Source organism: Protopterus annectens, chromosome 5.part0 (assembly GCF_019279795.1).
Source record: "Protopterus annectens isolate FY-2018-M chromosome 5.part0, PAN1.0, whole genome shotgun sequence".
Classification (NCBI taxonomy): domain Eukaryota; kingdom Metazoa; phylum Chordata; order Ceratodontiformes; family Protopteridae; genus Protopterus; species Protopterus annectens.
Window position 1 is genome coordinate 18433156 of NC_056735.1, and position 26543 is coordinate 18459698.

The window sequence follows — 26543 nt, forward strand, 5'->3', positions numbered from 1 at the left end:
TTGACACAGTAGTTGGGAATCTGTGAACATATGTAGACAGTAATCGGGCCTTTGATCAACATGTGGCCAAGGTAGTAAGAAAATCATTCTTTATCACCCAATTTATAAGTAAGGGCATGGCATCCAGGTCCAAGGAAGTCGTAGTGCCACTTTCTGGCCTTATCAGACCCATCATTGAGGATAATTACCCCTTCAGCATGTACCTGACCAAACACATGGAACAGCTGGAACACCTACAAAGGTTCCTTACCAGCAGAATCCAGTATATAAACATATTTTCCTGTATGGATTGCTTTAAAGCCCTATCTCTATTCTCCGTCTCCTACAGATTACTGAAAGGTGATCTGTGCCTGGCATACAAGACATCCATGGATCCAGCTCTGACTGAACTTTTACACATCCACAAAATGAACAGCATCAGAACCACTAGATCCAATGGTTAAAATTTTGCCTGTGACATAAATAAGACATGTAGATAGACAGATATGTGTCTCAGAGGATCCCCATGATCAGGAAAAAACTCTCCATCCATGTGAAGCAGTGTCCATCCCTAACTCTATTTAAGCATAACCTTGATCAATGGATGGGAAATCAGAATTTCACTTGGGTCTGGCTCCCATGTCTCTGACAGAAGCAGACAGTAATGCCCAAACGAACATACCCCACATGCATATAACCTCTAGAAACTTCCTAACATACCCCTCCTAATAAATGCCCATGATACATAGGGACACAGCTGGGTTGGATTGCACAGCTAGGCTTATAAAGGCCTAGGTAGCCATTAGCCTCATATATAACTATGAACCTATCAAAAAAATGTGTTGCTCTTAAATACATTGCAAACTCCCTCTACACAGATATGTAAGCAAGCATAAACCACAGCAATATTGATTTTTACACTGACTTTAGTGAATACAATACACTGTATGATACTACTCCTAACACGCCACATCAATAACTGTTTAACAGTGTTCAAATAGTAGGGATAAGTCACCTTTATCCCCAGATGGCCTCCATACACATCAATTACAGACACTTAATTCATTGTATATGATGATCTGAAATAAATTGTTTGGAGACAGTCATTTTGCAGGAAGCAGATTTATTCATGAGCAGGATACAGCAGCAGCTTGAGAGTTATAAAAATGTGAATCTAAATAACAACAGACTATGGTTTCTTTTATACACAAAAGAGTAAAAAAAATCAGCAGTGTGATATCCCTCAGTCCTGGGAGTGTTTTTTTAGTACATTCTCGAATACCTTTCACACCTCTTATGTTTTCTTTTTAACATAACAAATAATTGTATTTCCCCTACCTCTGAGTATAAGCCCCTGTTCCTTTTACATTCAACAAAGTTTTGTTCTGCATCACATGACAGTTTCTTTTCAAAATCTCATGTCCAGTAAACTTCCTCTCCCCATCCAATGATGGTTTCTTTCTAATTAGCTGACTGTTACATAATCCAATAAACTTTCTTTCTCCATCTGCTATTCTTGAAAGTTTCTTGTTTCTGACTGCACATTCTAAACAGAACTATATAGTCACATGACTAACACTGTCTCCATGACCTGACAATTATGCATCATAAGCAGACGTAGTTAAGCTTTCTTATCTTTCTTTTATAGCCTTGCAATACTTGAGGTATTATGTGACTATTCATGTGCCTCTAACAATATCTCTATTTGTGTGGCTCTGACAATGTCTATTCATGTGCATCTGACAATCCATTAGCTTAAACTGCAGCCTGACAATCAACAAATCATGGTTATGCTCTCATATTTTATCTTCTCTAAAGATAATAGCAGTATAATGTCTGAACAATTTTGCTTGAAGAAGTTTATCATAATACTTCCGCCTAAGAATGCCCTCTAACAGTGTATGCTTCATATGTCTGTGTTGAAAATGGTTACAGTAAAGAATAGCAAATTGCTTTACACAAATGTACACTACTTCTTTAAAGCCAAATTAATAACTGTTTAACTTAATCCTGACAGCAGGGTCAGTCATTTATATTCACAGATAGCCCCCATAATTACATTATAACCTTGTTGTTGCTGCATACAACTCAGATGCCTGATGATGATGATAAAAATAATAGCCAGAATAATGCATGACAAATTTATTTTACAGAAATATATAGCAGCCACAATAAAGTATTCCATATTTCTTCATGAAAAAATAAAAGATTCATACCAAGAGTCACTGTGTTTTATTCATTACATTTTACAGGATTCCCTGCATTGTTTTTAATATGTGATTGGTTGCTTCTTCAATTCAATAAGCCTTTCAGCAAGTCAGTAACAGAAGGAGCAGTAGGGCATCAGCATTTCTTAAATGTTGGCACTCCTTGTCAGTGTTTAGACATGCTGATTTTGAAAACCAACACAGCCAATCCTGGGGAAATAGCAAAAGACTTAAAGTGTCCTTCAAACACTCCAGAGCTGGAGAAAGCACTTACAATACCAGAGAACCAGATTAGAACACCCATTTTTAGATAATCCACAAAAAAATAAATAAAAAAGACAGGTGACAACTCAATGTCTCTTGTATACAGATGGTCTAGTTATTATTAATACTCATCATCTTACATTATTATTAAAGAATAAATTGAAGAAGACATACATCTCTCATTAACATCTCTGTTTTTGCTACTTTTCTGTAAAAAAAAAAAAAAACTGTAAACCAAACACCCTAATAATGGGCGACTTCAACTACCCCACCATTAACTGGGAAAACTACTCATATACCAACTCCTTAGCTCAACGCTTTCTGGAATTCATAAACTCCAATGCCCTGGATCAACTTATCCACACCCCCACCAGGGGCAACAATATCCTAGACCTAGTCATTACCAACATGAGTGACTGGTGTTCCATACCTGAAGTCAACTCCTCTTTGGTCCGATCTGACCATAAGCTAATCACCCTTGATATCCACATCCTGCCCCCACCCCCCATTAAGGAAACCACGGTAAAAATTTTCTCCAAAGCCAACTTCATGCTTCTTAAGACAGAAGTGGTGAACTTCATGACACCCATGCAGATGGACAATACAGTTACAACTGCTGAATCCTACACAAATGCACTCTATAAGCACTTACACGAGTGCATGGATCGTGCTAACCCAAACAGAACCAAGATGCTATCCTCCAAAAAAGGAAGTTAATCTGGTGCTCCCCTGCCATAAACAAACTGTACAACAGAAGGAAGAAACTGTTGCAAAAGAGAGTAAAATCCCATGAGTGGAGGAGCTCCCTGGTCAGCCTCAGTAAGAAGCTGAGATCCCTTACAAGATCCACCAAAGCTAGCTATGAAAACAAAATCACCACTAATTCTATGGACAACCACAAAGCATTCTATAACTATGTCAAGAATCTCGATGGCAACACCCAGATCTGCTCTGAGTTATAGCACAATGGTAGGAAAATTACAGAACCAACTGATATTGCCAACATCCTGGCAGATAGGTTCAGTGCAAACTTTAGCCCCCCCTCACCCCCTAAAGGGCCCATAAATATATATATATATATATATATATATATATATATATATATATATATACAGGAAGAATGCAGAGTCCCTGTAATCACAACTACACAGGTAAAAGCTGCACTCTCTAAAGCCAAAAACACAGCATCCATGGGACTGGACAACATCCCAGGCTGCGTTTTACATGAACTTCAGAACGAACTGGCTCCCCACTTAAGCACCATGTTCAATAATAGCCTTGCGTCAGGCTTTGTGCCCACTGAATGGCACACAGCAACAGTTATCCCACTCCACAAAGGAGGAGCCACCACTGATCCCAGGAACTATCGACCTATTAGCCTGATGAGCCTGGTCTGCAAGGCTGTGGAATGTATCATCATGGAACTCATTAACAAAGTCATTGGTAACCTCCAAACTCTGGATCCCACTCAGTTTGGGTTTGTGAAAGGCAGATCATGCCTCCTGAACCTGATCGACTTCTTTGAGGCAGTCACCAAAGCCATAGATGAGTGTAAGGTGGTTCACACAGCCTATCTTGACCTCGCCAAGGCTTTCAACACCATCCCCCATTCTGGAATTATAGCTAAACTCACTAAACTAGGTATAAATCCCTACCTCACAAGATGGGTTGCCAAATGGCTCACTGACAGAACCCACACTGTAAAAGTTGCAGACTCCAAATCTGACCTCAAAGCAGTGACAAGTGGAGTACAATAGGGTTCCATCCTGGGACCTCTCCTGTTTGGTATCTACTTCTCTGAAGTACAGGCTAACACAGAAGGCCTCTGGCTAACGAAGTTCACAGATGACTGCAAACTAGGAGCCATACTCAAGCCCCCAAATGATGTGGACATCCTACAGAAGGGCCTCGCTGAGACAGATACCTCGTGTCAGAACCATGGCCTCAAGCTCAATGCCAAAAAGTGCAGTGTTATCCCCTTTGGTAAAATCTCTGTACCCATGAACTACCACATAGGCAGCAATCTACTTAACACTGAATGTGTGATAAGAGACCTTGGGACCCAGGTGAACAGTAGTCTCTCCTTTGATAGTCACATCGCCACAGTAGTCAGGAAGTCCTTCTACGTGGCACACCTCATCATAAAAGGGTTCTCATCCAGGAAAAATGAGATCATTGCTCCCCTCTACTCAACACTCATTAGACCCATTATAGAGTACAACGCCCCTTTTGGAATGTACCTCACAAGACATCTGCAGTAGCTGGAAAGGCCACAGAAATACCTCACAAAGGAGAAGAAGCTTCTAGAGTCTACATTTCCAAGGATGTTACAGAACACACTGTTAGCTACTGCCACTGTTCTCTCATTCTGTTCCTGTTGGTCCAATCCAGGCATGACTAATACCCCAAGAGCCTTTTCTACTGCCATTGGTTGCTCTCTCCTGTGTGATCCTTTACACTAGGACCATGGGGGCCCGGGTACAATATTTTGTGTATGTCTGCATCTTCCACTACCACATTTGTCACCATTTTCAGATCATTCTTTAGACTCTTTTCCATTCTTTATAGCTATACCCAACTTTGTTTCTCCAGTGAGGACATCAGTCCCATGCTCTGTTGCCTCAAATATGTGTGAAATTATCACACTGAAGATTACTGCAATCTGTTCTTCTTGGCCCTTGAAGCAGCAGCCTTTCAAGTTTATGCCTTTGTTGTCTTCAACTCCATGTACTGTCCTCTTCCACCTCTTCACTTCTTCCCTCCCTCTTTTTTGTACTGTTATAGCACTGTGCCTTTCATTTCTTGTCTGGTGAACCTCACCTGAAGAATTCTCAATTTGTGAATTAAATCGGTGTCCTTGTCCCTGTTAAAGTTCTGGCTAGATGAGGTTCCATATACAGACATTCATTCCCTGATGTTGAACTTCCCAGTTGTTTCTAAAAGAATTCACTGCCAATGTCGTTTCTAAACATACACCAGCAGTGGTACTTGTTCTTTTGTTAATTTCAGTTCTGTAGTATGTGCTGCTATGGAACATCTGATATACAGCAGTTCTGGGGACTGAAAAATGGGGCTTGCCTTTTTGACAAACATGCTTCTTTGTAGATTTTTCATTAGATTGAGTTGCTCATAAGCTAAGCCCTTCTCTAGCTGTAACTGAAGGATATGCAGGAGAAGCATTAAATAACTTGTAGTACAACTAAAAGCAGATACCTTTGGTTTGTCAGATATGTTTTATTTTACTGAGTGTGAAAAAATATTCCACCATTGTCCCTTGGGTCTGATTAAGACTGTGGTTCCCTTTTGCCAGTGAGTGTGTGGAACTGGACATAGGTAGCCTCTTCTTTGCTGCACAGGTCTTTCAGTCTGTCCTGTTGTGGGCAAGGGTTACTCCTACCAGACCTGTGTATCACATTTATTTATATTTTTCAGAATGACAGAAATGAGTCATTCTCACTGAGTAAAATCAGAAATATATTTTCAAAAATTTTTATGTGGAACCACTCACCAATCAGAATAAAAATCCTAAACATAACCATAAAACCAGGTTAAAACCCTTATTGATAAATTACTTTGTAACTATAATGCTTAATTGTGCAGTAGACAAATAGTATCCCAAAATACTAACGTTAGGCAGTGCCATCCTTTGCAAATGTATCTCCTTCATTTATAACCTTTCTCTGAATTTTTAGACTGTTCCAAATACCTTCAACCATGCCCTTATTATCCAACTACCAAGAGTCCCATCTCCCAATTCTGCAGCTGACTTCAGGCCCATTGCCAACCTTTGTTTTATCACTAATTTTCTTGAAAGGATCCTATATAACCAATTACTGGATTACATCACTAATAATCACATACTAAATGACATGAAAATGTTTTTAGACCAAAATACTGTATGCTTACTGCACTCTATAAATTTGCCAACCACATTTATAATGACATGGGCAACAGTGAGATTATAGCATCTATATTTTTGACCTATGAATCAGGTTTTTGAAACAGTGGAACGCACTTTTATTTTATTTATTCATTGTTAATCAGGTTAGTCCCACTGGGTTTGTGGCCCCTTTTCAGGGGAGACCTGAGTTGGTATTTATACTACTAGGGGAAATTTTGCCAGGGTATCTGGGAATTTCCGCTACTCGTCGTTGTTGTGTGTGGGATCCATTTTGGAGGAGCACTTCTTATTTCTATTCCAGGCAGAGAAGCAGCCCAGAAAACAGGTAGGCAGATGGTAAGAGAAGGAGATGATGGAGTGGTGAAAGAAATGGAGGAGAAAGCGAATATCGAGACTGTAGAATGTGTGCAGGATTCTGAGGAAATGTTTAAAAAAAAAACTGTTTGATGGAGATGAGTCAGCAAATGATGGATGTATAATTACAACCCTCCCATCAGGAGGGTTGCAGGATGATTTACTTCAAGAAATGGTGATGCAGAGTGAGCCAGAAAATGAAGGAGATGTTTCCCGTGGGGACGGTCTGGAGAAAAAACAAAGGGAGGATGCAGAGAAAATCCTAAAGAGTAGTGGTAAGATGAAAAAGAAAACGTATTGCAGAGAAAGTAAAAAAAGACAAACGTGGAGTAGCAGAAAAGAAGGCAGAGGAAAATGAAAATCAGAAGTACGCGGTAAGGATTCAAAGTAAACAACACAAAGAAATGGACAGGTATGAAGTATGGGACAACAAAATATCTTATTTGGGTGTAAAGGCACATGAGGTAGAAGCATTAATTCTTCTTAACAAAGAGACATATTGTGACATTATATTTGAGTCTGTTTTTTCAATGGAACATTTTTGTGGAGAATATGAAAAAAGGAAAGACTGTGAGCCATGGCATCTTTATGTGATAAAAACATTTATCAGGGAAACAAAAAAGAAAATCCATGTACAATTTCAAACAGAAGTAGGAAGAGAGATTTCGAAAGGAAATTTAAAAACTTTATGCAAAGAAGTACTGGACATTGCAAAAGTTTATGAAAAAAAGGGTTTGTGGACTGGTGGCTGAGATTGTGAAACTGTGTTAAAAATACAAAGAGAAAAATATACATATACCAAGCATGATAAGTGTAGAGGGGAATAGGGGTGTTGTAAAATACTGGGGAGGACCTTTGATAAGTAACTATGACAAAAGAATATGTTATATTTGTGGGGAAACGGGACATGGTGCAAAAATGTTATTTGAAATGTTATAAATGTAAGAACATTTGACATTATGGATGGATTGCAAAAAAAAAAGGGAACTAAGAGTAAGGAAAAACAAAAAGAAAGAGGGGGAAATGAACAAAGAGAATACATTTTAGAAGTAGTAGAAATAGAAGAAAAAATAGTTGAGAAAAAAATAAAGAGGACAGAGAAAAAGGTTCTGAAATAAGTGATGAAGAAGACATAAATTTGGAGGTAGTAAAAGAAAAAAAAGGATTCTATCGGTAAAAGGGTAAGAAACAGAAAAAGAAAATTCAAAGGGATAAGTACAAAAGAAAAAATAAAGGAAATGGATGAACATGAATATACATGGCTAATGATTAGAGATTGGTATAATGGTTAAGGTGTTTGACTCACAGACACAAAGTACAGGGTTTGATTCTCATCTTTGGGAGAGAAATTGACTAGGCTTAAAATGGCCTATTAAGAAATCTAGCCTAGTAATTAGCTATGAGTGTATGAAACCATGACTCTAAGGAAAATGAAAATGCCAATTTTAGAGTGCTTCCTGCAAACGTGAATAATTTTAAGAATATAGCAGGAAGAATAGGGATTTTGTAGTAGTATAGGTGTAATTATATTAGAAGAGACTAGATTTTTAACAAATGAAGAAAGATTTCAAACAGAGAAACTATGGGGAGGATAGATAATCTGGAATTTGGGAAATGAGAGATGTTCTGAAATAGTCATATTCTGTACAAATATAGTAAAGAAATTAGATGTACCTTGACCAAAAATGGGAATATTAACCATTGAAGATTTAAAATGGAAAGAACAAGTACAGAGAATTATAACATTATATGCTTCTACTAATTGTAAAGACAGGGACAGCTTATTTCATCAGATTTCAGACTATGTAGTCATAAACATGAATATTATAATAACGGGGACTTTAATTATGGTTTAAGAGTTAAGTGTAAAAAGAAAGGAAATGATATACGAAAAATGTTAGAAGTTATAAGATGTAGTAAGTTAAAACTCTGGGACAGAAATTCATGGAGTTACACATGGGTTATGTATGCAGCTAAAATAGATTATTTTATAGTATCAGATGATTTCGTTATAGGAGAAGGGGAGGTAGTTGAAAAAGAATTTTCTGATCATCTCAAAATATAGCTAGAGATAAAGCAAAACAAGGAATATATAAAAATAGGCAAAGAAATAAAAAGGTTAAAAGAGAAAGCATGGAATGGAGAAGGAAAGAGATTAGCAATACGGTTATGGAAAGATCATATTACTGAGGGCGTTTAATAAAAATGGTCTGAATGGTGGATGATATTTGAGGAAAAATATAACATTTTTTTTTTACTGTGGCCATATGAGGTGATAAAAGTAGACAAAGAAAAATATAAAAGAACATATTACAATGCATTGAAAGATTTAGACTATAATTATTGGAAGTATTTTGACAAAAAAAAGAATTATGTGAAAGAAATTAAGAAATAAAATTCAAGAACTGTTATATAAGCAAAGATAGTTTTTACAAGGAAAATGAGAAAGGGCCAGGTTCAATAAAGCCTACACTAAATGTACACAATATGTATTCAAGAACATTCTTATCACATTGTTTGTGCTTTTTAGTCACTCAGAAAGATTACACTAAGTGTACATGTAGTCTACACTTTGTAGTAACCTTTATGAATCTCTGCCAATATTTAAAGCTTAAAGAATATCAGCAGGAAAACTAGAAGGTGTAAGTTATGTCTGTATTGTCTGTTCACTCAGAATAGTGTACACTTAGTGTAGGCATTACTGCATCCAAGGGAAGAAGTATTGAGTTACTTAAGCAGATTAGTAAAGGAAGATGGTAGTGTAATGAGAGAAATAAAAAATGTAAAAGGATAAATAGAAAGAACTCAGGAAAATATTGCAAATAGTGTAGTATAATATATATAATCAATGTTTAAAGGGAAAAAAGAAGGTTGTGAAAAAACATGGAAAGTAAAAAAGTTAACAGAAAAAGAGAATAAAGAGTTATAAAAGGAGATTTATTTAAATGAGCTAAATAAAATATTAGGACAAGTAAATATAAATTTGACTGTAGTACCAGATGGAATAGGGCATGAAATGTGTAGAAAAATTAAGGAACTGGCAAAAAAATATATTTTTAAAGATTTTTGAATGAATGATTAAATGAAGGTTTTATGCATAAAGACATATGTAGTGGAATACTTAAATTCATATGGAAGAAGGAATATACAAAACAATTAAAAAAGCTGGAGACCGATAATATTGAATAATAATAATTATAAGATCTTTATGAAAATCATACAAAAGAGATTTGAAACTAAAATGCAAAATGTCATGGAAGATAGTATAAAGGGGAAAAGTTGTCAAGAATTATTAACAATAGAGAAATTGTGGATGATATAAACACAAAAGAATAAGCAAAAATCATGATAGGAGACTTTAATAAGTCATTTGACACTATTGGTCATGAAATCTTATTTGTAATAATGAAAGAATATAACGTAAGTAAGGTAAGGAAATTATGTGTATCAGCGTATAGTAATAATAAAGTAATTACTTGTAAATGACTGGTTAAGCCAAGAGGTACATGTGAAGAGTGGTCTAAGACAGGATGCCCAATGATCTGTATACTCTTTGCATTAATTATACATGTGATAGAATGTGAAATAAATTATAAAAAGCTGCATAGAAAGAGTGATTTTGTAACAAAATACACCAACTAGACAGTATCCATTAACTGTAACCACTCACAACTCATGGAATTATGCTGATAAATATGCATCAAATCGAAGTAACAAACATAGGCAGTTGACATGATCAGCATAAGCATATGCTGTGCATGTAGCATGGAATTAACATATTTTAACACCTTTACTGAATTATCACTTAAGCCAAGGCAAAGATGCATTTATATAGAAGAAAACAAACCATATTAACATATTCCCAGCTGTACAAATTACACCTCACATATATACTTTTGCATAACTATCATCAATCCAACATTACATAAATTGCTCAACTCCTACTTTCTCTTAAACCTCATTCCTCCTCCTCTAAAACTTTATTCTGCATGTATTGCTCCCACAATTTCCATTTTTTCCTATATAATTTGGTCCTTCCTTTTCTAAAGATCCCACTTCCAGTTCTTTTATCTCTGTTACAATATTCAGTACTTCAAATACAGTTGGTTTTGACTTTTGATCTCCATTTTCTAGCAATTGTTTTTTGGCAGCCACCAGAATTAAACTTAACAAGGCCTTACTATGTCTAGGCAATTCAAATCTTGCATACCATCAGAAAAAAAAATAATTTCCTTAGTTACAAGTATAATATATCTATGTCAAGCAAAGTTCTTCATTAGCACTCTTTAAGAAAAATCTTGATGAGTGGATGGGAAATAGGAAATACACCCCGGGGATCACTTCTGTGTCTCTGCTTGACAATGGCACAGGAAAATAACTTTTTTGGGTGGTGTAAGCCATGGAACCTTGCTGGCTAGGCTTATGTAGGCCCTTGGGCCGATAGCCTAGTACCTACCTATGAATCTATATGACTTAAGAGGAGAATTGCAGTAGATGTAGCAAAAGGTGAGTGTTAGAAAGGAGGCTAGGAATGCATAACACAGATCACAGAGGTTTTGTAACAAAAGAAGAGAATGGGGGTATCTCAGTAGTACAAGGGTGACTCATAACACTCATCTCAACAGTCCATGGTTTCTCCGGGATGTCCATGATTCTACATGTTTAGGAAAAGTTCTTTGTTTACAATTCACAAACAGTGGCAGCCATTAAAATAGATGGAGGGAGAAAATCTGCTTCCCATGGATGGAAGCCCATTGCAGAGAATGGGTAGTCTCTAAGATGCATACCTGTCTCTCCAAAATGTTTTGTTTATGTTTTAGAGCAGACTGAATTCCCCTGGGTCATTTATTTCTGATGCTAATGTACTTCTGCATGGAGGTGCAACTGGTCCATTCAGAGGCTGCTTTGTTGGTTAGTCATAGATCCTCCGACTTCAGTTTGTACTTTTCAGACTACAAAAATAAGGCTTCAGGATTGGTCCACAGGACATGCTTTCTACCACCACACATTCTTTTGGTGAGGAATTGACCTCTGAGGACACAACAGTCATTCCATATGCCTGATTAGTAACATACAGAAGGGTGCACTGTACTCAATGACTTGCTTGGAATCTGTGCTTTTATTTTGATCCTGGTGAGAAAAGGAGCAGGAGGCATTGATTCTTGACTATCTCTGATTGGGAAGTGAGTGTTTCTGTAGGACGTTCCCGATTGGTCTGGTTGTTATTCAAGATATCTGCCAGGAAAAGGATGTAATAAGCCTGTAGACTCCTGCATCATCTGAGACAAGTCTGTTGATCACCAAAGAGCCTATGGCCTGCTCATCATCTTGGGATTTGTGCTACTGGCTTGATTCTGGTGAGTGAAGAAGCAAAGTGGCATTGTATCCCAACAACATGAAGCTGTGATGAGACCAGCACTAGCAGTAGACAGGTAGTAGCCAATTAGGTGAATCCCCCCACTATTCATCATTTTTGACAAAGCTAATTCTATTTTTTCAGTAAGTGCTGCTTGATTAGTTACTGTCTGAAGTAACTTCAAAATATCTCCCAAAAAACTTCAGTGATAAATCGTTGGGGTCTACTTTAGTAGATTCCCCTCAAGTGTTGGCAGTGCCCTGTATAGATGCAGGCACCTTGAGTTTACATTTCTCCTGCAAAAGCATCTTTGAAATTTCAACAACACTTAGTTGCACACATGGCAGCTAGTTTGCAGTGGCAAGCACTGTCCTCAGAGTTACAAAACAGATAATCCTGACTTTACTTTATACTGTCACCAGGACAGTCTAATCAATAAAAAATGGGCTTGTTACCATGAGTATGAACTTTTCCACTATCTCTGTTACCAGCGTGGTGGATATGGGCATCCTGAGGCAATGCAGAAATTGCCTTATCTTTACTGGCAACCAGATAATTCTCAAACAAACTGATGAAGTGTAAGAGGTGTATTTACACAATGTCACTGAAGGCAAAGGTCTCACATAAAAGCAGTCCTAATGTCAGTCGTAAAGGAACCAGCACAAACAATGTTCCAAGCAACTACTGAACAGAATAAAACATAGAACGTTGACAGTCCCAGTGTCTTGAGACGAAACTCACCAAAAAAAACCTACAATTCAGCAGCTGAAAAATGTATACGAAAGCCAGTGGAACAAATTAAACAAATGCCTTCAAAAACCAGCGATATCCACAATCAAACTCTCAACAGTTAAACTTCTTGAAAGCCAGAGGAACAGATGAAACAAATGAAACAAAAGTCTTCAAAAACCAATGGTATCCTCAGCCAAACTGTAATTTTATTAAACGAAACACAGGATAATCCAAAAGGTTAAGCGCTTTCACTTGCTAAATGGCAAGCTTCTTCAGAACAAGTTGAAACAAACCTCTCAGCAGTTAAATAAACTTTTTGGCGCCAAAATTCAAAATACACAATGCTTCATATTAAAGGTATATGACACCTAAAAATACACTTAGTGCAAAACCTATTATTATAAAAGTCCTATCTATGCTAATCACAATGTGAACAAATACAATGTATAATATATATTATAAAATATAAATCTAAACCTTAAAAATATTTTAGTGTTAAATATTTATAAGTATAATGCCTGGGTAATACAGAACAAATTATTACATATCCATCCAAACTGTCCTATAAAAACTGTAAGAATCTAAACAACAATACAATATACAATGACTAAAGTATATATATTGTCCTAAATCTACCTGTCTATAAAAATATTGTAATAAAATTATACTATCAATATGATGTGAATATATATGAATATAAATATAAATAAATATAAAATTTGATATGCCTGTTTGTATCTTATAATCACAAATTAACTGTTGTACATGCCACTAAACCCAAATTCAACCCATAGCTAGCAAAGGTTTAATAGAAATAACGTTAATGAGTCCTGGTGGGGTTGAAGCATCCAATAAAACCTGCCACCAATACTCTTTGTATGATAACAGGCCCTTGAAGTCTCCCCCCCCCATGTCAAATTGAACACTGTCAATAATAGCAAACTTGAAATAGTGCCTGTCTCCACATTTTTTAATATGCCTAAAAAGAGCGTTCTTTTCATCTTTTGTCCTGATACTATATAAATGAGAATATATCCGTTTAGTAAATTTCCTCCCAGTTTTTCCTATATAAAAGCCTGAGCATGCCATGCATTTAGCCATATATACAATCATCTTAGTGCAACAATTACCTTGTTTGAATATTATTTTTGTACTATTAATATTTTCCAATGTTATACTTTTTTCCTGAAGAATGTGACTGCATTGTTTACAACTACCACATTTTTTAGTATAAGAATCATAAGATATTGGTCTTAAATTCCTTTTCTCTAAATATTTCTTTATGTTGTACCCCATCTTATACACAAATCTGGGTCCAGTCCCTAAAATATTAACTAATTCCTCATCAATAGCAATAATATTCCAATTGGTAGTCAAGATATTCTTAACTTTACCTATATATGGCCCATATTCCAACACACAATATTTCCCATATGATGGACTATCTTCTAGGGAATGTACTGGTTGATCATCAGTCAGCCCTGATGCATAATATAAGCCCAACAATGGTTTATATTTAAATGTCCATCCTTGAATAGTTTGCTGACTAACCCTAGCCATCTTCTTGTCATCATACCTTCTTTCCTGGAACATAGTCATGATATGTGCCACTTCCTCTATCATGTCTTTGTATACAGAAGTCAATCGGATGGCACGTATAATCTGTCCTTTATAAATGTTGATAAACCTGTTCCTGGGATGATAACTGGAAAATTCTAAATAGCTGTTGGAAAAGGTATTTTTTCTATAAATTCTTGACTTAAATCCAGATCCCATTTTAGAAACACATGTGTCTAAGTAGCAGTGGTGGCTGGTGACTTCAAATCAAAGGGGAGCTGCAGGAGACAGCTGAATGGGTGGGGTCAATGGAAAGGGGTGCAGCCAACTAAAAAGGGGGAGGGGCTATGCTCAAAACCACAAAAAACTAACTAAATACACAGCCATGGGTGCCAAACCATCATTATGAGAGTCTAATCAAGACAAAATGAAGTGTAGAAGAATAATTAATATTTCAATGCATTGGCTGCATGACAGCTTACTTAATATCTAGATGGAAATAAAAAGGTTGCGAGGCATGAAAAAATAAATTACTTTTTTAAATACATTAATGGAATGCCAGTCAAAATCAAGTATAAGAAAAACAAGCAGCACTCAACTTAAACCACTTCTTGCACTGCAGTTCTAATTATAATTTATATTCAGCTTTATTAAAGTACCAAGTATCATGCTGAAAGTAGAAATCTCTGATGCCCCCACTTGTAAAAATGTTCCTTATCCAAAAAAAGACCTGCTGCCTGACATCTATATACTTGTTTCATGGGGAAAACATGATCAAAGTAAAAAATGAAAAGCAAACAAGAAATAAACTCAAGATACATTGCTTAAAAGGATTACTGTACAGGTTATGGACCACACGATTGGCATTCTGTTTAGTTTATGGGTAAAGCCTGCAGAGATGACTGGAAGTCTCCAAGTGTAATGAGCTTCTTAAAATAATGTAATCCTGTCCTTTATTACAAATACTGTCATATGCATTTCAATACCCAAGGCTTATACATTATCTAGTTAAGTATTCTCTACATGGCAACAACAGAAAGGCTTTCAATGTTGGCAATTCTTTAACACTATGCTTATTAAAGCTTAATTGCATCTTACAATCTCATCCAAGCTTACCTGATGGTCATTAAAGTATTGCTACTTAAACACAGATCAACAGGTACTTTGAGTAATAAGCATAAATCCACAGTACAAAAAATATGACAGAAACCAGACCATTCTGCAAAAATCAAGGACAGATGAAAAGCCACTCTAGTACTTGTGTCTACCTTGGATGGGGGGATACCCTGCACATTTACACTGCATAACTACTCCTTGCCTTGCTTCGACACATCCAGATTGACTACATGGGGGAGTGGAGTGCAACAAGTATGTCACAATTTGAAATGTCTCTGGCTGACTGATGACCCTGACACATTTGTCATACCTCTCAACCTCAGAGCAAAAAATCTGGACAAAGCCATACAAAGAAGTGGGACAAAGGCCCAAAAACAAGGACAATTTTTAAAAATATTGCTGTTATAAACTTAGAAATATAATAGAATAGGTGTTGCATTAGTATGAATTTTCTGAATGGTATGAAATCTGAAACTCAAATGTCTATCATTATTTTCCAACTTCAGTCTTTAATGATTTGCCACTAATTTGCCAAAAAAACACAATTTTATGAAAAATGGACCAAAAATGTGATGTAAAAATATAAAATAGCCACACAATACAGCTGGGAACCTGTCAAAGAAGGGACACTTTAATATTAGTACTGCTAACTTGAGCAGCTGACAAAATAAAAGAATCTACATGCATTTCTGAAATAAAAGTAATATATAACTATGATTACAGTTATTTCTTAATTGTAAACTCTCCATGTTTTCTTCCAAAATTGCTATTTTGCAGAGGGATTATTAGGGGAAGAGCAACATTTTGAGCCAAAAATCAGATTTGGCTATGCATAATTCTATAAAGCAATTTATTTGCATGTACCTCTCAACCTGTTAATGCAATAAATCTGGACAAGGCCAAATATGTTGGGGGAACATATAAACAGTACTAAAAATTGCTCTTGTATAAACTGAGACAGTTGATAGAACAGCAAGTCTTACTTTAGCATGCATTGGTTATGAAGTCTGAAAGTGAGTGTGTCATTATTTAGTGACTTAATTCCTAAATGATTTGCCACAAACTTTATGAGGAACAAACCAAAAATAAGAAGCAAAAATCTACTCATTCGTTGAAAATCTGGACAGTTGGGAGGTATAGTTCAGCTGGGGCTATCTAAGTTTGCCGCCCTTCCCCCTCACAAAATCATGGTCGAATGGAGCCTCCTCCTGGAGCCATTCCAATAAACCATTACTTGGCTATTTCACTCCATTTACCATAAACACTAATGTGCATACTGATTTACTTCTATGATAATTTGGACTTAATTTGAAAGTTTTATTTTGCATTTTACAGCACAAACACTAAGACATCTGCTAAACAAACATAGCATTAAAACTTCTCTGCCCTTGAAACTCACATTCATTGAAACAGCATTGAAACCCACATTCAAAGAAAATACATTTTACCAGTGGCAGATAAAGATGAATTCTGGGCTGTTTTCAAATCATAGGCCCCTTGCATATGAAACATACATGTGCTCTTTGATATATTGTTTTGAACATTTTTCCAGTAAACAATAAAACAAAATGCATGCACCAATAATGACAAAACTGCCCAATTCAGAACATTTCCATCATAAAAGTCTACTCAAACTTCTACAGTCCACCATTATCAGTAAATATGCACAATTCTACAGTCCACCATTATCAGTAAATATGCACAATCACTGAAGTAAAAAAAAGTCATCTAAATAATTCCACATTAAATAAATATGTAACTAATGAAGTTGCTGCTAGCAAAAACCTTTATATTTCACAGTTTCATCGAAAAATAAAGTGTCTGATGCCCCTGAGGAATAAATTGCCTATATTACATTAAAAATGATAAGCTAGTAATATTGCAATAGGAAATGGATGGCAAACAGATAACAGGCTGATAGTATCTTAACTTTTTCAGTACAGCAGCATTCACCCCTTGTGGGAGTAGAACCAACAACCTTCTGCATCAGAAGCAAATACACAACATGTTGTGCTATTAACATTGCAAGCTGACTTTCCATAAGCAGCACTAAACTTCTCTTCCCCTGCAGCTCTCAGCTCCTTGTAAAATCTACTCAATACTCAACTGCATCTCAACTTCGCAGCACAAGAAATCTGGAAAAAGCCAAATTTATTTGGGGGGGGCTCAATGGCCAAAAACCAGGGACACATTAAACATTGCTTGTATAATCTTGGAAAGTTGTAGAAAATGCTGTGTTACTACCATACATTTTACTGCCAAGGTCCATGTGCAAAAGAGTCAGAGCAACATACCACTACGCCATATCAGCTGCTTTGTGAAAGAGAGGAAGACTGAAACTTAAATGGCTATCATTTAATGAATTCAGTTCTCACCATAGCTGTCAACCTCTTAGCACAAAACACCTGGACAAACCCAGTAATGAGGGAATACAGGCCTCAGACATATTCAGTGAATTCAGTTCTTGCCATAGTTGTCAACCTTAGCACAAAAAACCTGGACAAAGCCAATAAGGGGGTAATACAGTCCCAAAAATAAAGACAAATTTCAAATATTCATCTTATAAACTTAGAAAATTGCTAGAATAAAAGGTCATGTTACTATGTATTTTCTGAAGAATATGAAGTCTGAAATTCAAATGCCTGTCAATTTTAACATTTGTTAATCAGGACAATCTGACTTGGAACAAAAAAACAATTTTCAGCAGAGGCCCAGGAAGAAATAATGCAGACATGTCTTTATAACATGGGAGGACACAAAAGCAAACCCACCCAAACACAGGGAGAAGATGCAGACCCCACACAGAAGGTACCCCAGCCAAGAATCAAACCCGAGAACCTGCAGCCATAAAGCAACAATACTACCACTACACCATCAAATATCAAGCATTGCAGTATTAGAAACCACAGATATTATGAGGAACAGATCAGATCAAATATGAGGCAAAAATCTGAAATTTTTTTTTTACAAATGGTGGTAGGTAGGGAATTCAGGTCCTTAACACCTGCATACAAGGTACAGAGTTCAGGCCTGAGTATCTCTACCCAACACCATTTGTTCTCTAGCCACCAGTATATAGTAACTGGAGCATTTTACACACACACACAGCTCCATCCACCCGATGATGCTCTAAATAAATACATGCACACCTGAAATACCTATCCCCTACACAAATGTTATGAGGAACGTATAAAAATATGATGCACAATCAGAGACAGTCTGCAAATGTGTGTACAGCTCAACACACATGATCTGACCATCATACATCTGAATCTCTTTGCATTAAAAATCATAGCACTGACCTTTAAGAATTATTATAGGCTATCAGAAAGAGTAGTACTTTCTTAGTTTTCACAATACAAGTTCTTCCCGTACAGGATCCTATATAGAAAGTGATGGGGAATCTGTGTATAGGCTAGATTTATTTATTTAATAGAGTATATCCTCATAATCAGGTCTAACTTTAGAAGAAAATCAGTGAATCTAGCAAGAGCAAGCCTCAATATGAGGGCCAAAATCATAGCACTATGCCTAAATCTAAGCACTTGAGAGGTATGTTGACCACCAATCAACAATTACATCAAGAGGTGCAGCCAGCTAGTCTTGTGCCTGGTGCCATCCTCTTATCTGGCAACCCAAAACTATCTCAACCAAAAAAAAAAAAAAGATATCTTCTCCTTTTAAACTGCTTCAGTTTATGCATGCACAGAGTGCGACAGTCTTTCAATTAGGACTGCAAATGCTGTATCAGTATTTGATTCCGGTAATGCACTGAAGACTGATTAGGATCTGCTGATCGTGCCCTCTAACACTTTGTGCCTGGAGTGGCTCCCCCTTTACCCCACCTTAGCTACACCTCTGATTACAGCTGTCTAAATGGCAAAAACTGTACACTTCAGAAGTTTTACTCCAGTCAAATGAATGCATAAATACATAAACAACAGGAATGTATCTTCTCAGCTATACCTCATATTAATTCTTTTAAGAACTACTTGGAATATTATGTTTTACTGAATGCTAAGATTTTTCTGGTAGAGTTTCAAAATAAAGTATGGTGAACCAATTTAAGCATTACATTCAGTAGGTGTTACAGACATTAAAGTACAAAATTATGGTGAGAGGGTGCATGCACAGTATGTTTAGGAGTTCCACTGAATTAAAAATGTTGCAAAACATGAAAAAGGCTAGTTTTGGTGGTGTTTACATTATGTTAAGAGAAAAAAGCAAGTACTGTGGAGATTATATGGCAACCACAGCAGTGGCTGGTGATGGGTGGTTAAATATCCAGTATTTGTAAAGCTTGAGTATTTCAATGAATTTAGAGCACTGAATGCAATTAATTGAAGCAAAGAGGGAGTATATATAAAGAAAGAAAAATTAAATTAAAGCTGTCCTTTCCTATGATGTTAAAAAGGGTACTAGAATGGCAAAATGATGACTTTGATAATCCAGATAAGGCTATCCAGCAAACTGAGAAATCAAATCTGGGACAATAAAAAATAAAATGTATAAACATACCACCAAGAAGAAAACTCTCTGTACTGTACTCTGTTCTTCTTTTTCTTCTTCCGTCTTCTAATAACTTATTGTTCTACTTTCTTTCTTCACTTTTCTTTTTCAGCAATCACTCAGCACACAGCTGTCAAAAATTAATATAGTTTAGGCCGCCCAAAAAAAAAATATATATATAAAAATAGGTAAATCCGCCTTATATTTTTTGAGTTTGACCTTCCGACTCAGTCACGATCACGAATCACAACTGAAACTGCTTGATTCTTGCTCTTTTCCCAGCACATAAAGCCCGGGAAGAGAGTGACAACCAATCAGCAGCATTTAGCCCAAGCACGTCATGTACGTGCCTGCGGACATCGCAGTCCGAACCCCTTCCAATTCTATGCGGTTTGGAACCACATAGACTGCTGGGCATCACACTGATGCCTTAATTAGTTCACCGGGCTGCAACAAAAATAAAAAAAAAAGTCTTTATTTAAAACCGCCGCAACCCGAGGCGGTTAAAGTGCGCATGCGCGTACTTGCCGAGTCGTGGACTCGAAGACAAAGTAAACAAAAAAAAAATACTGTCACTACTTCTACACAACAAAACACAAGGTACTTTTTCTTTTTTTTTGCTGAGGGGGCTGCAGTCCGGCAGTCCGATGCCATGAGCCGCCCCTGCTAAGTAGGGTACACCAAAATCATTGCTATACAAAGTGAATTTTAAATAGTTGCTACTCTGATTGAGATATATTGTAAACCGATCCAACCTGTTTGAACTCCCTTCCCATAAGATATATATATATATATATATATATCATCTAAATAACGTGAATAATATTTAATATATTGCATAAACTGGCTCTTAAACACCTTAGTCTCTTCCCAGTCTAACATAACCAGGTTAGCGAAGATGGGAGCACATGCTGCTCCCATAGCAACGCCCCTGGTTTGTCTAAAGAATTCACCCTCGAATTGAATGTAATTATGTTCAAGGACAATAGACATCATGTCCATTAATAAGCATGCTTTGTCCCATTCAAGGTCTGCATATTTATGTATGCGGTTAGCAAATGCCTCTAATCCATCATTTTTAGGGATACAAGAGAAAAGGTCTACAAGATCTATGGTTACAAATAACAAATTGTTACTTCTCAAATATGTAGGATATTTCTTCAAAAATTCCCATGAATCTTTCATCATATGTGGAATTTTGTTGTAAATATGTTTCAAGTGAAAGTCAATAACTGAACCCATAGGGAAGGTTTTGGAATAACTACCCGAAATAATAGGTCTAAATGGAGGGTCTATTGTATCTTTATGGACTTTAGGGATTCCCATTATAGAAGCTAACTTGGGATGTTCCACTTTTATAAAATTATAAGTGTCTATAGTGATTCTAACAACGTGAAGAAAGAACAACCAAGTAACAACGAATCCAGATGGAAAAACTGCAGAAACCACTGCTCGTACAACAGGATCCAGCAACAAAAGTTTATTGTAAAACCACACAAACGATACTCCGGTTAAGCGCTTTCAACTGTTGAAACACAGCCTTCTTCAGAACAATCCATTACTCTTTCTTACACCCTTATATAGTACCTTAATTGAATAATTAAAACAATTAAAACAAAAAACCGCCAAAATTTTTTGGCAGTCGAAGTTTGTATTTGAGAGTGAATTCTATCCAGACATCTCCTATTATGTAAGATACCTGGATGATATCTTCATTCTTTGGAATTCAACAGTGGAGAGATTAGATGAATTCATGAAATACCTCAACTCCACTACTGAATTCCTGAAATTTACTCACAGCTACAGTAGTATTGAAATCCCATATTTAGACACATGCATTAGTCACAACGAGGAGGGCTTTATTTCTAAAATATATAGAAAGCCCACTTTTTCTAATGATTACATCCACTACACTAGTAACCATCCTCCCCATGTTTTTAAGAACATATTAAAGGGCCAATGCATACGTGTAGCAAGGATGACATCTACGAAGGAACTGATGAGGAAGGAACTTGAACACATAAAAATTATGTTTATGGATAGGAGTTACCCCGAAAAAATGGTCATAGATATGACTAATTACGTACAGGAACAATGGGGACTTAAATATGTTCCGATTTTAGGGAACTATAACATAGATAGAAAGAAAGAAGAGAATACTTTCAATACAAGAGTATGTGTTCTGACATATACACCATACACTCATTTCATCAGTGACATCCTTAGTAGACATTGGCAAATGCTAGCCGTGTTAGATATGGAAGAGAAGATAGGGAAATATCCTAAATGTGTATACAAGACAGCTCCCAATGTCAAACGACTGCTGGAGAGAACCAGTAAGATCAGGTTGTACGATTCAAGAGAAAGTATGAAAGGTACAACAAAATGCGGGAGATGTAAACAATGTAGATATATCAACCTTGACAAAGTATCAAGATTGGATGACATCAACCGCACTTACATCAAAAGTTTGACGGGGAATTGTAATTCTAAGGGGATAGTTTATCTGGCCTTGTGTACACATTGCAACGCGCATTACATAGGAAAAACAGAAAGGCAGCTTAAAAAAAGGATGAACGAACATCAGTATAGGATAGAGAAATGTGACACCAAAAATGCTCTATACAGACACATATCTGAGAAAGGTAGTGAACATAGTTTTAAATTTACCATCATTGATCAAGTTTCCATTGTTCCTTTTGGTGGTAATTGGAAAATGGAGCTGGCTTATAAAGAAAGCAGATGGCAGATCCTTACAGATTCAACGAGAAAACCCGGGTTGAATGAGTACATCAGTATCAAACCTTTCCTAGCCTTATCTGGAAACTAATATATATATATATATATATATATATATATATATATATATATAAATAACCAATATATATGAGGGTGCAGGAAGGTTTAGTTGTAGGAGTTACATAACTAGGTTCTATACTACAAATACACAAATTGTGGATAGGATCAATTTATTAATTTATGTATTTAAGTATATATTTATATATCTATACATTTAGAATTTTATCATTGTTTTTAACATAATACACACAAATATGATGTTTTTTAAAAGATGTATTTTTTGAAATGCATTTTTGAAATGTATGTATTCATTTCTGGTAGCTAGTATATATCACAATTTGCATATGGATGGTCTTGTGAAATAGTTGTGAGATTCCACAAGTCTTTCAGACAATGTCGGACATTGGTTCGTACACTTATTATATTAACAACTGTTTTAACTTGAAGAATACTGGCAGTATGACTTTAAAAAATTTTGGCGGTTTTTTGTTTTAATTGTTTTAATTATTCAATTAAGGTACTATATAAGGGTGTAAGAAAGAGTAATGGATTGTTCTGAAGAAGGCTGTGTTTCAACAGTTGAAAGCGCTTAACCGGAGTATCGTTTGTGTGGTTTTACAATAAACTTTTGTTGCTGGATCCTGTTGTACGAGCAGTGGTTTCTGCAGTTTTTCCATCTATAGTGATTCTGTTATCTAACAGGAATTCTTCTGTATGTAAGTCAATCCTATTGTAAGCAATATTAATCTCATTTAAAGATACAATTTCATAATTTCCCGACATGTGTAATAAATCATATATTTTTGAGGAGTATACCATACTGTCGAAAAAGACAATACCACCCCCTTTGTCGGGTTTCATTATTCTAATGCTGTCATCATTTCTTAATTCAGTAAGGACTTTTTGTTCTCCCAAGGATAAATTATAATTAATCTTTTTACCACCAATGTGATTTTGTAGTCTATATACTTGTTGTGTTATGGATTTGTCATAAATTGAAATAATCGGATGCATAGGGGGCACATACGTGCTCTTCTTTTTTAACCCTATGCACTTGTAGTCTTGCTTACTAAAATCCTTTGTAGAATCTTTGAACATGACACTTAAATTAAGTTTTCTTATATATCTTTTTATTTCACTGATGCAGTCAACAAGTCTAAATTTAGTAGTGGGGATGAATTTCATCCCTTTAGAAAATAAATCAAAGTGTACCGTTTGTAATGGGTACTCAGTGTAGTTGTAAATCTTAAAATTCTTATAATTGTATACTGCACCTTCCTGTGTAATCTTTGCTTTGTTGGTATTAGACAAATCCTTGTTGTCCGTCTGTATGACCATTGGCCCTTGTTTACTTAAATTCTCTTGTACATGACGTTCCACTACTGTACCTAATATTCCTGTTGTTGTCTTCTCCAACTCCCTCCCCATTTCCAGTCTCTTTGTCTTCTCCTGTTCTCTATGTGAAAAGAATTATAGTCTTGATTGTTCCTTTGATGCCCATATGAATAATGAACATTGTCAAATTCTTCGCTTGAAACTTTTTTAGAATATTTATAATCCACTTTATATTTCTCCCACATATATGCCCTTCCCTTCTTATATTGTTCCATATCTCTACAAAACTTCTTATTTTTGCAAAAATATATTTGTTTGGTAGTATTATCAGCTACATTAAACTGTTTAACATACAGTTTTTCCCATTGCGGGAACACTAAATCATTCCTTATAATCTCATTCAATTCCTCCACTTCCTGCATAAGTCTCACTAATTTCTCATCGTTATATTTAATTAACATTTGCATGTATTTAAAACCACATTGATCAAAAAATGTGTTAAACTGTTGTATAGTATTGCCAGTCAAATCAATTCCCATAGGGCATTTAAAAAATCTAAGCCCCATAGGGACTATATTATGTTCCATACATTTGTTAAAATATGCATTGTGTAATTTGATATTGTTAATATTGTTCAATTTCTTACCCAGGCCATATATAATGTTGTTTAATGTTTCTTTAGGAACCGAAGAATTAACATTGTCTACTACTGGGTTATTGCTGTCAAATACACAGTTTTTGTCCAAAAATGTTTTCAAAAGGTGGTTGGAATGACCACCTTCTCTGTTAGTCATAGTAGCGGACTCCACAACAGTCCCAGTCCTTTTTTCATTACCAACACTTGGTTCTTGAAGTATATAGGTCTTTTGGGACATCACGCTTTGCTTCCAAATCCAGGTCTTTCAAAAAAAGTTTATTTAATTGTTGAGAGTTTGGCTGTGGATATCGCTGGTTATTGAAGGCATTTGTTTCATTTGTTCCACTGGCTTTCGTATACACTTTTTAGCTGCTGAATTGCCATTTTTTTTGGTGAGTTTCATCTCAAGACACTGGGACCATCAACGTTCTATGTTTTATTCTGTTCAGTAGTTGCTTGGAACATTGTTTGTGCTGGTTCCTTCAGGTTTTGCCCATGGAGTCTGATCGAGATGACAATCCAGGCACTCCCCCCAGTATGCAAAGTGGTGATTTGGCTCGAGTTCAGGCAGAGCTAACAGAGTTGCGGGGAGAAGTAAGCAGACTTTCTGACTTGTTAACTAGATTTGGTAATATTGTCACAGCCAGTGGTAACACTAACAAAGGTTTCAACAATGTTGCACCAGTTTCTGTAGCTCTTGAAGTTGAAACCAATGGGGCAACACATTATAGGGATTTGAGGATGTCCAACAACAGTTTGGACAATTTTAACAATTCTAATAGTACCACACATTCACCAGGTATACCAAACAGCCAGGGGAATGGTAATCACTGTTCAAAATTGATAGATTTCCCAGCTACTTGTCATTCAATCAATAAAAAGAACAGTACTAAGCTGGGTATATCGGACTTCACCTTTGACTGGTCCTTTGCGGACCTGGATTTGGAAGCAAAGCGTGATGTCCCAAAAGACCTATATACTTCAAGAACCAAGTGTTGGTAATGAAAAAAGGACTGGGACTGTTGTGGAGTCCACTACTATGACTAACAGAGAAGGTGGTCATTCCAACCACCTTTTGAAAACATTTTTGGACAAAAACTGTGTATTTGACAGCAATAACCCAGTAGTAGACAATGTTAATTCTTCGGTTCCTAAAGAAACATTAAACAACATTATATATGGCCTGGGTAAGAAATTGAACAATATTAACAATATCAAATTACACAATGCATATTTTAACAAATGTATGGAACATAATATAGTCCCTATGGGGCTTAGATTTTTTAAATGCCCTATGGGAATTGATTTGACTGGCAATACTATACAACAGTTTAACACATTTTTTTGATCAATGTGGTTTTAAATATATGCAAATGTTAATTAAATATAATGATAAGAAATTAGTGAGACTTATGCAGGAAGTGGAGGAACTAAATGAAATTATTAGGAATGATTTAGTGTTCCCGCAATGGGAAAAACTGTATGTTAAACAGTTTAATGTAGCTGACAATGCTAAAAACAAATACATATTCGTAAAAATAAGAAGTTTTGTAGAGATATGGAACAATATAAGAAGGGAAGGGCATATATATGGGAGAAATATAAAGTGGATTATAAATATTCTAAAAAAGTTTCAAGCGAAGAATTTGACAATGTTCATTATTCATATGGGCATCAAAGGAACAATCAAGACTATAATTCTTTTCACATAGAGAACAGGAGAAGACAAAGAGACTGGAAATGGGGAGGGAGTTGGAGAAGACAACAACAGGAATATTAGGTACAGTAGTGGAACGT